The following is a 12,007-nucleotide window of genomic DNA, read 5'->3' as shown; positions in this document are numbered from 1 at the left end:
GTGAATACCTTACTTATATCATGAATGAAACTGGGTGCCGTATGAAAAGCAAACAGTTTTTGGACATGTTCTATATAGAAGAATGTGTAGTGTGTAGCATACTTTATGCAGCTGTTTCTTTTGGTGATATGTCTCTGCCATTGTTAGTTACCCAGGAGTCACAGGTCTTAAAATCTTGTGTCTAATCTGGGAGTGTTTGAGTCATGAATTCCGCCTACATATCTGGTTAAATTTTCCTGGTCTTAGATGAGTTTTAAAATTTATCAGCCTGTATGTTCATTTATGACATCTTCAAAGTCTTGAAATTTTTTTCTATTAAAGAGGACATTGATATCCTCTGAAATAGTGTAACGATGGTATCTCTGATGTTCAACAGTTGGTTATTTATGTATAGAAGGACCAGTAGTAGTAAGAGTATCAAACTGTGGGTTACATCTTACATGCTGTACAATAGCTCCACAATCAGAGTAGAATGTTCCAGTACCCTCTTGATGGTTGTGCTTTGTTGGCACTTTTTGTTTGGAAGATATGATCTGAACCAGTTAAAGTGGATGTATTTGGTGCTACAGGACTGTGTTTTCTGCATCAGCATCTGTACTCTGCAAACCACTGTGAACTGTGTGGCAGAGGAAACATCCCATTGTTCCAGTTTTAAGGTTTTTTTTCTCCATTCCAATCACTTATGGAGAGTGGGAAGAATGGTTGTTTAAATGTCTCTCTGCTTGCTGTAGTTAATCTAATCTCATCATCACAATCCCTACTAGAGCGATATGTAGGGGATTGTGGTATGTTCCCAGAGCCATCATTTAAAGCTGATCCTTGAAACTATCTCACGATAGTTTATTCAAATTGTGCCTTGTTGATACTGTAGTCATAGGATACTGTGTTTTTTGAAGTGCACAGTTTTACATTTAAAGCACTTTGCCAGGATATGAAGGACTTTAAAATCAACAGGCTATCTGACTGACTGTTTGTGCTAGATCGCAACATCATCCGGAAAAGAGTCTGAGGTTACTATTAGTATTGACTGTTAGGTCATTAATATTCAGCCTGAACAGCAAGGGACCCAACATACTTCTCTGGGGTACACCTGAGGTTATGTCTACATCTGTCGATGGCACTCCATCCAAGACAACGCAGTGAAGGGGGGGGGGGGGGGAAGGTCGCAGATTTTGCTTGATACCTCATACAATCCTACTTTTGATAACAATTGTGGGTGTTGTTCTGAGTCAAATGCTTTTTGGAGATCTAGAAATACTGCATATACCTGACTGCCTTGATCCATGGTAAGTCAAGTGCAAATTGGGTATCGCATGATCAATGTTTTTGGGATCAGTGCTGGTTGGCATTCTGTTCAAAATAGCTCATTATATTTCAGCTCTAAAAGTGTACAACAGATGAACATGAAAAATATTGGATACTAATACTGTGGATCCCTTCTGCTCCCCTTCTTATAGATGAGTGTGACCTGTGCTTTTTTTCCAATTACTGGGCAGGGTTTATTGTTTGCGGAATCTATGATAGATTTTAGTTACCTGAGGGACTAACTCTGCCAAAAATTCAATATAGAATCTGATAGGGATTTCATTGGGCCCTGGAGCTTTGTTCAGTTTTAATAATTTCAAGTGTTTCTCAACACTGCTCACACTAATGTGTATTTCACTCATCTTTTTAGTGGTTCAAGTGTTAAATAGGAGTAACACTCCTGAGTTTTCTTTTGTAAAGTAGCTTTTGGAAAGAGAGTGAGGCATTTCTACTTTTGCTTTGCTTATTTTAATTTCAGTCTCTGTCTCATCCATGAGTTACTGGATACTAACTTGGGTGATACTAACAGTCTTTCCATATGATGGAAATTTCTTTGGGTTTTGTGAAAATTTTTTTGGCAATATTCTGGTACAGTAGTCTCTGCAGGCTTCAGACATTGCTCTCTTGATAGCCAGGTGCATTTCATTCAGCATTTCTCTGTAGCCCTATGCTTTGCTGTATTCTGTTTGCAGTCGTCTGTATCCTTAGAAGTTTCTTTACAGCAACTGTATACCGTGGAGGGTCCCATCCCATCATGAACTGTTCCACTGGGTACATATCTGTCCAGTGCATGGCCAGCTATTCTTTTAAACTTGAGCCATAGTTCCTCTGCATGCTCCTGTCCTGAGCTGAAAGTTTAAAGTTCCTCATTCAGATATGATACTACTACTTTGCCTAGTTTGCAGAACATATAAATCTTTATACTTGTTTTAGGTGCTCTTCCTACTGTGGTATTCATTCTTTCAATTGTTGCCTTGTGGTCAAGGATATCAGTTTTGATACGGACATCCTCAAGGATGTCATTGAGGACATCAGGACTATTTGTTGCCTGATACATTTCCATCATGCAGAGTTCCAGATTATCTGTTGTAGGTAGATATCAGAGGAGGGATTCAGAAATGTCCCTATTTTAATCCACTATGCACCCGTTTACAATTGTCGCCTGATACCTCTTCTCTTTTAGCAGATGACATGCTCAGCCAGTCACGTCCTTGAGTTTCAGTGTTAGTGAGATGACATGAATACAACCCCCCCCCCCCCCCCCACCTTCAATAGTAGTTTTCCAAGATTTCCTTCCATTTTTAGTTTCCCTCCTTCTTGAGTTTCACTCCCATTGCTGCTGATTTCACATTCGGATTTTTACCCTTCCCTAAGCCACAGAATGGGCACTTATGACTGTAGCAGTTTTGCGCCCTAAAACAACAACAACAACAAAAAGTAATGTTCTCTGATAGCATTTTGTACTTCATGATGTCAAATGCTTTTGACAAATCTAGACAGTTCCTATAGTTTGTTGTTCTCTCTCTCTCTCTCTCTCTCTCTCTCTCTCTCTCTCTCTCTCTCTCTAGGAGTAGGAGTGGAATTTGGACTTGTATATAGCAGTAGTTGCAGATTTATTCTTCCTGAAATCATGCCAAGCATTAGAGTAAACTGTGTTTCTTTCCATTAAATCGAGTATTGTTTGACAAACTAATCTTTCCAGAACACAGGCAATAATTATACAGGTCTGTAATTTTCTTTCCTTTCGTAAAGAGTGAAATAATGTTTGCTACTTTCAGGCTCTCGGTAAATGCACACATTAGAAAGTGGAACAGCCATTTTATTTTTGCAGTTCTCTATGGTAAAATCAGGGATGCCATCAGTTGCAGACCACAGCAATGTTTTAGATTCTTCATGCTCAATAATACACTCAATGCTCAATAATGTACTCCAAGTTGACTGGGTACGATGACTGATTGTTGCTCCCATCAGCCACCGCATCAAGTGTCAACTGGGAATGGCATGAGAGTGATTTCATCAGCAAGGAATATAGAGGATAGGGAAGATTTTATTTTACTTTGTACATTGTGTAATGGTTCGTTGAAGCATCATAGTAATTTCTTTACAGTTGCTGCTTTGATACTGAATATGTATGCAACTTGGAGTGGCTTAGTGCCTCATCACGAAGAACATTTTTGTCTACTGTTATGGATGTTGCAGTTGTTTTCATTCTGTGTTCTTTACATTATTTCTACTTTACTATCACCTGCGTATATTGTTCTGAGACAAAATAAAGTCAAACCTTGCACAATTTCCATTTGTTGTTGTAATTTTGGACATCATTGTAGATAAAAAAAAATCAGTAGTGTCATGTTTCAATGAGGAACTTGACACTTTTTGCCCAGAGCTGGAGCATGTAGGGGAACTCTGGCTCAAGTTTAAAAGAACAGTTGACCATACACTGGATAGACATGTACGCAGTACAGTTCATAATTGAAGGGACCCTTCTGTGGTGTACAATCACTGTAAAGAAACTTCTAGAGAAATAGAAATTAAAGTGTAATAAGTGTAAAATGAAGTGTAGGCTATAGATAGAGAGATGTTGAATGAAACATGCTTGGCAGTAAAGAGAAGAGCAATATGTGATGCCTTCAATGACTCGTGTAGCAGAATATTGTCAAATGATCTTTCACAAAACCCAGAGACATTCTGGTCATATGTGAAGGCAATTAATGGCATTGAAGTTAGTGTCCAGCCCCTAGTGAATAAGATAGGAAATGAAATTGAGGGCAGCAAAGTAAAAGCTGAAATGCTTAACTCCATTTTCCATTGTTCCTTTACAAAGGAAAACCCAGGAGAATTGTCCCAATTTAATCCTTGTACCACTGAAAATATTACTGAAATAAGTACACTACTGGCCATTAAAATTGATACACTAAGAAGAAATGCAGATGATAAATGAGTATTCATTGGACAAATATATTATACTAGAACTGACATGTGATTACATTTTCACGCAATTTGGGTGCATAGATCCTGAGAAATCGGTACCCAGAACAACCACCTCTGGCTGTAATAACGGCCTTGATACACCTGGGCATTGAGTCAGTCAGAGCTTGGATGGCATGTACAGATACAGCTGCCCATGCAGCTTCAACACAATACCATAGTTCATCAAGAGTAGTGACTGGTGTGTTGTGATGAGCCAGTTGCTCGGCCACCATTGACCAGAAGTTTTCAATTGGTGAGAGATCTGGAGAATGTGCTGGCCAGGGCAGCGGTCGAACATTTTCTGTATACAGAAAGGCTCGTACAGGACCTGCAACATGTGGTCGTGCATTATCCTGCTGAAATGTAGGATTTCACAGGGATCGAATGAAGGGTAGAGCCACAGGTCGTAACACATCTGAAATGTAACGTCCACTGTTCAAAGTGCCGTCAATGCGAACAAGTGGTGACCGAGACGTGTAACCAATGGCACCCCATACCATCACACCGGCTGATACGCCAGTATGGCGATTACGAATACATGCTTCCGATGTGCGTTCACAGCGATGTTGCCAAACATGGATGCGACCATCATGATGCTGTAAACAGAAGCTGGATTAATCCGAAACAATGAATAGGATTGGGGAGAAGAGAAGTTTGTGGCACAACTTGACTAGAAGAAGGGATCGGTTGGTAGGATATGTTTTGAGGCATCGAGGGATCACAAATTTAGCATTGGAGGGCAGCGTGGAGGGTAAAAATCGTAGAGGGAGACCAAGAGATGAATACACTAAGCAGATTCAGAATGATGTAGGTTGCAGTAGGTACTGGGAGATGAAGAAGCTGCACAGGATAGAGTAGCATGGAGAGCTGCATCAAACCAGTCTCAGGACTGAAGACCACAACAACAACAACAACAATGACATTTTGCCATTCGTGCACACAGGTTGAGTACACCATTGCAGGTGCTCCTGTCTGTGATGCAGCGTCAAGGGTAACCACAGCTATGGTCTTCGAGCTGATAGTCCATGCAGCTGCAAACGTCGTCGAACTGTCAGTGCGGATGGTTGATGTCTTGCAAACGTCCCCATCTGTTCACTTGGGGATCGAGATGTGGCTGCACGATCCGTTACAGCCATGCAGATAAGATGCCTGTCATCTCGACTGCTAGTGATACGAGGCCGTTGGGATCCAGCATGGCGTTCCATATTACCCTCCTGAACCACTGATTTCATATTCTGCTAACAGTCATTGGATCTCAACCAATGTGAGCAGCAATGCCGCGATACAATAAACCACAATCGCAATAAGCTACAATCCGACCTTTATCAAAGTTGGAAACGTGATGGTACGCATTTCTGCTCCTTACACAAGGCATACCAACACTGTTTCACCAGGCAACGCTGGTCAACTGCTGTTTGTGTATGAGAAATCGGTTGGAAACTTTCCTCATGTCAGCATGTTGTGGGTGTGTTTACCAGTGCCAACCTTGTGTGAATGCTCTGAAAAGCTAATCATTTGCATATTGCATCATCTTCTTCCTGTCGGTTAAATTTTGCGTCTGTAGCACGTCATCTTTGTGGCGTAGCAATTTTAATGGCCAGTAATGTATTAGCGTCAGTGGTGTTGAGAAACAGCTGAAATTGAACAAAGCTCTAAGGCCCAGGAATCCCTGTCAGATTCCATACTGAATTTGCAGCTAAGGTAGCCCCTGTTCTAACTGTATTGTATGATATATCCCCCAGACAAAAAAACCATGCCCAGTTCTTGGAAAAAGGCACAGGTCATACCCATCTACAAGAAGGGTAGCAGAAGTGATCCATAAAATTACTATCAATATCTTTGACATTGATTTGTTGTAGCATTGTAGAACATATTTTGAGCTCAAACATAATGAGGTATCTCGAACAGAATCACCTCCTCAATAACAAGCAGCATGGGTTTGGAAACATCGATCATGTGAAACCCAACTTTCTGTTTGCTCAAATGATATACTGAAAACTTTGGATCAAGGCAGTGCTTCTTGATTTCTGACAAGCATTTGGCTCAATGCTGCACCTATGCTTATTGTCAAAAGTATGATCGTATGGGGGTATCAAGTCAAATTTGTGACTGGATTGAGAACTTCTGGTAGGGAGGGCACAGCATGGTATCTTGGATGGAAAGTCATTGTCAGATGTAGAAGTAAATTCGGGTTTGCCCAAGGGAAGTGTGATGGGACCCTTACTGTTTGCGTTGTACATTATCAGCTTGCAGACAATATTAATAGCAAAATGAAATTTTGCAGGTGATGCAGTAGTTATCTACAATTAAGTACTATCTGAAAGAAGCTGCATAAATATTCAGTCAGATTCTGATAAGATTTCAAAGTGGAGCAGAGAATGGCACTTGATTTAAATGTTCAAAAATGTAAAATTTTGTGCTTCATTAAACGGAAAAAAAAAAAGGGTAAGATCCTCCGACAATAATATCAGTGAGACACTGTTGGAATTGACCAACTCATACAAATACCTGTGTGTAACACACTGTAGGGATATGAAAAAGAATGATCACATAGGTTCACTCATGGGTAAAGCAGGTGGTAGAGTTCAATTTATTGGTAGAATACTGAAGGAGTACAGCCGTTCTACAAAGGAGATTGCTTACAAATCACTTGTGGGACTTGTTCTAGAATACTGCTCAGGATTGTGGGACACATACCAACTGGGAATAAGAGAGAATATTTAAGGGAAACAGAAAAGGACAGCACAAATGGTCACAGGTTTGTTTGCTCCATGGGAGAGTTTCACAGAGACATTGAAGGAAGTGAACTGCAATATCCTCGAAGATGTACGTGAAGTATCCCGAGAAAGTCTATTAACAAAGTTTCAAAAACCAGATTTAAATGAAGACTCTAGGAATATACTGCAACCCCTAACATATCACTAACATAGGGATCGTGAGGATAAGCATAGAATAATTACTGTTTGCACAGAGGCATTCAGTCAATCATTCTTCCCATGCTCTTACGTGAACAAAATGGGAAGAAATGCTAATAACTGGTACAGTGGGATGTACCCTCTGCCGTGCACCTTACAGGCTTTGCAGAGTATAGATGTTGATGTACTTAGCCATATTTGTAATTTTTCCTTTAGGAATGATCAGTTTCCTGAACGATTAAAGTGCTCGGTAGTAAAACCACTTTATAAAAAGGGAGAAAGTGATAATGTAGACAATTTTAGACCTATTTCTATGCCATCAGTGTTCACTAAAGTTATTAAAAAGGCTGTGTATGTAAGGATAATTGATCATATTATATCACATAATTTGCTATCAAATGCACAGTTTGGCTTTAGAAGTCTGTTTAACAACTGAAAATGTTCTATTCTCTTTTCTCTGGGAGGTACTGGATGGGTTAAACAAAAGGTTTTGAACTCTAGGCATATTTTTTGACTTAACTAAGGCATTTGATTGTGTTGATCACAAAATATTGCTCCAGAAGTTTGACCATTACGGAATACAGGGAATAGCCTGCAACTGGTTCACCTCTTACTTTAACAACATACAGCAAAAGATAATTATTCACAGTGCTGAGAATGGCTGTGATGTGGGGTTTGAGTGGGATACAGTCAAATAGGGGGTGCCCTGGGGATCAGTGTTGGGGCCACTCCTGTTCCTTATTTATATAAATGATATGCACTCTAGTATTACAGGTAACTCTAAAATATTTCTGTTTGCCTATGACACTGGCTTGGTAGTAAAGGATGCTGTGTGCAACATTGGCTCGGTTTCAAATGGTGCAGTTCATGACCTAAGTTCATGGCTTGTAGAAAATAAACTAACGCTAAATCACAGTAAAACTCAGTTTGTACAGTTCCAAGCACACAATTCAACAAAACCTGATGTTTTAATTTCACAAAATGGGCATATGATTAGTAAAACTGAATTCAAATTTCTAGGTGTTCAGATAGATAGATAGACTGTCATGGAAAGCCCACATTCAGGACCTTGTTCAAAGACTTAATGCTGCCATTTTTACTATTCGAACAGTGTCTGAAGTGAGTGATCGTTCAACATGAAAATTAGTCTACTTTGCTTATTTTCATTCGCTTATGTTGTATGGTATTATATTTTAGGGTAACTCTTCCTATTCTGAAGGATATTTTTGGCTCAGAAATGGTCTAACCTCGTGTCAACTCCTATTCAGTAGTGTGGGTACTTTGACATAAGAATAAGCAGCTTTCATTCTGTTAATACTCTGCAGAAATCCAACCTATATTTGGATTGGACTTCCTTCACTCTTGTGCAGAAAGGTGTGCAGTATACTGCTGCATCCATTTTCAATAAGCTACCACAAGAATTCAAAAATCTTAGCAGTAACACACATGCTTTAAAATCAAAACTGAAGAGTTTCCTCATGGGTCACTCCTTCTATTGTGTTGAGGAGTTCCTTGAAAAATTAAACAGATTCCTATGTTATATTGTTGACTGCATTTATTTGAACTTGACTTTTTCTGGGTTCATAAATATTTTATCTGTTATTTCTTTTATGTTGTAATTTCATGTACTGACACATTTCACGACCTTGGAGATTTGCTCCTCAATTTGCTCGTACGGAACTTGACGTGTAACTAAAATGAATGAAATGAAAATAGTGTTCATGAAAAGATTTATTCTATAACTTTCTTGCCAGGTGATACTACTTACATTATTGCCTAAGCTATCTTGTATTGGTTGCCTCTTATGAGTATACATCTGCTTTCAAGTTTTTAAGTTATTGTCATGTGAAAAATGATAGTGACAAGCACAGATAAAGCAACTAGGATGGCCAAAGCTGTTATATAGTACACAAGTCATAATGTTTAAAATTTACAGATGTTAACCATGGACCTTGCCATTGGCGGGGAGGCTTGCATGTCTCAGCTATATAGATAGCTGTACCATAAGTGCAATCACAACGGAGGGGGTATCTGGTAAGAGGCCAGACAAATGCGTGGTTCCTGAAGAGGGCATAGCCTGTCCAGTAGTTTCAGGGGTAACAGTCTGGATGATCAGGCCTTGTAACATCAACCAAAACGGCCTTGCTGTGCTGGTACTGCGAACGGCTGAGAGCAACAGGAAACTACAGCTATAATTTTTCCTAAGGGCATGCAGCTCTACTGTATAGTTAAATGATGATGGAATCCTCTTGGGTAAAGTATTCCAGAGGTAAAATAGTCCCCCGTTCAGATCTCTGGGTGGTGATTACTCAGTAGGATGTCATTATCAGGAGAAACAAAGCTGGCATTGTGCGGATCGAAGAGTGGAACGTCAGATCACTTAATCAGGCAGATAGATTAGAAAATTCAAAAAGGGAAATGGATAGACTGAAGTTAGATATAGTGGGAAATAATGAAGTTCAGAGGGTTAGGACTTCTGGTCAGGTGAATACAGGGTTATAAATACAAAATCAAGTAGGGGTAATGCACGAGTAGATTTAATACTGAATAAAAAGATAGGAACACTTGATAGCTACTATGAACAGCATAGTAGTGCTTTATTGTAGCCAAGACAGTTAAGAAGCCCATGCCTACCACAGTAGCACAAGTTTATATGCCAGCTAGCTCCACAGACGACGAAGAGATTGAAGAAATGTATGATGAGATAAAAGAAATTATTCAGATAGTTAAAGGAGACGAAAATTTAATTGTGATGAGGGGACTGGAATTTGATAGTAGAAAAAGGAAGAAAAGGAAAAATAGTAGGTAATGTGGACTGGGGGAAAGGAATGAAAGAGGAAGCCCTGCCTGGTAGAATTTTGCAGTGAACCTAATTTAATCATAGGTTCAAGAATCTTGACAGAAGGTTGCATACATGGAAGAGACCTGGAGACACAAGGTGGTTTCAGATTGATTATATAATGGTAAGACAGATATTTCGGAACCAGATTTTAAATTATAAGACATTTCCAGGGGCAGATGTGGACTCTTGATCACAATTTACTGGTTATGATCTGTAGATTATAATTGAAGGAAACTCCAAAAAGTTAGGAATTTAAGGAGATGGGACCTGGATAAACTGAAAGAACCAGAGGATTAGGGGACGAGTGACAAGAATGGGGGGGAAAGAAATACAGTACAAGAAGAATGGGTAGCTTTGAGAGATGAAATAGTGAAGGCAGCAGAGGATCAAGTAGGTAAAAGGATGAGGGGTAGTAGAAATCCTTGGGTAATTAGAGATCTTTGGAGAAAAGAGGACTACCTTTATGAATACCAAGAACACAGATGGAAAACCAGCCCTAGAAGGGAAAGCAGAAAGGTGGAAGGAGTATGTAGAGGGTCTGCAGGCAATATTATGGAAATGGAAGTGGACATAGATGAAGATGAGAAAGGGGTTTATGATACTGTGTGAAGAATTTGACAGAGGACTGAAAGACCTTAGTCGAAACAAGGCCTCGGGAGTAGACAACATTCTGTTAGAGCTACTGATAGCCTTGGGAGAGCAATCCATGACAAAACTCTTCCATCTGGTGAGCAAGATGTATGAGACAAGTGAAATACCCTCTGACTTCAAGAAGAATATAATAATTCCAATTTCAAAGAAAGCAGGTGCTGACTGAAGTGAAAATTACCAATCTATCAGTTTAATACGTCAAGGTTGCAAAATACTAACAGGCATTCTTTACAGAAGAATGGAAAAACTGGTAGAAGCCTACATTTGGAAAGACCAGTTGAGGAATGCACAAGGCAATACTGACTTTATGATTTCTCATGGAAGATAGGTTAAGGAAAGGCAAACCTATGTTTACAGCATTTGTAGGCGTATAGAAAGGTTTTGACAATGTTGACTGGAATATTCTCTTTCAAATTCTAAAGATGGCAGCAGTAAAATACAGGGAGTGAAAGGCTATTAACAATTTGTACAGAAACCACATGGCAGTTAGAAGAGTCGAGGGGTATGAAAGGGAAGCAGTGGATGAGAAGGGAGGAGGACAGAGTTATAGCATATCACCAATGTTATTCAATCTGTATATTGAGCAAGTAGTAAACAAAAGAAAAATTTGGAGCAGGAATTAAAGTTCAGGGAAAAAGAGAGAAGAACTTTGATGGCATTGTCATCCCATCAGAGGCAGCAAAGCACTTGGAAGACCATGTGAACGGGATGGATAGTGTCCTGAAAGGAGGATATAAGATGTACATCAACAAAAACAAAACAATGATATTGGAATGTAGCAGAATTAAATCAGGTGATACTGAGGAAATTAAACTAGGAAACGAGACACTTACAGTACTAAATGAGTTTTGGTATTTGGGCAGCAAAATAGCTGATGGTGGTCGAAGTAGTGGGAATATAAAATGTAGACTGACAATGGCAGGAACAGTGTTTCTGATAAGGGAAATTTGTTAATGTCAAATATAGATTTAAGTGTCAGGAAGTCTTCTCTTGAAAGTACTTGCATGGAGTGTAGCCATTTATGGAAGTGAAACACAGACAATAGCTGATGGTGGTCGAAGTAGTGGGAATATAAAATGTAGACTGACAATGGCAGGAACAGTGTTTCTGATAAGGGAAATTTGTTAATGTCAAATATAGATTTAAGTGTCAGGAAGTCTTCTCTTGAAAGTACTTGCATGGAGTGTAGCCATTTATGGAAGTGAAACACAGACAATAAACAGTTTAGACAAGAGGAGAATAGAGGGTTTCGAAATGTGGTGCTATAGAAGAATGATGAAGATTAGATTTGTAGGTCACTTAAATAATGAGGAGGTACTGAATA

The 12,007-nt window shown here is 39.4% G+C and overlaps 1 protein-coding gene across 7 annotated transcripts in view; it reads left to right on the top strand.

Moving 5' to 3' along the window:
- LOC126235886 (tetratricopeptide repeat protein 32-like) overlaps positions 1–12,007 on the top strand; it is a 50,333-nt gene that overhangs the window by 12,001 nt on the left and 26,325 nt on the right. The window lies entirely within an intron of this gene.

Source organism: Schistocerca nitens, chromosome 2, assembly GCF_023898315.1.
Source record: "Schistocerca nitens isolate TAMUIC-IGC-003100 chromosome 2, iqSchNite1.1, whole genome shotgun sequence".
Classification (NCBI taxonomy): Eukaryota; Metazoa; Arthropoda; class Insecta; order Orthoptera; family Acrididae; genus Schistocerca; species Schistocerca nitens.
Note: the sequence above shows the minus strand (reverse complement) of the source record. Positions and strands in the feature narration are given on the sequence as shown.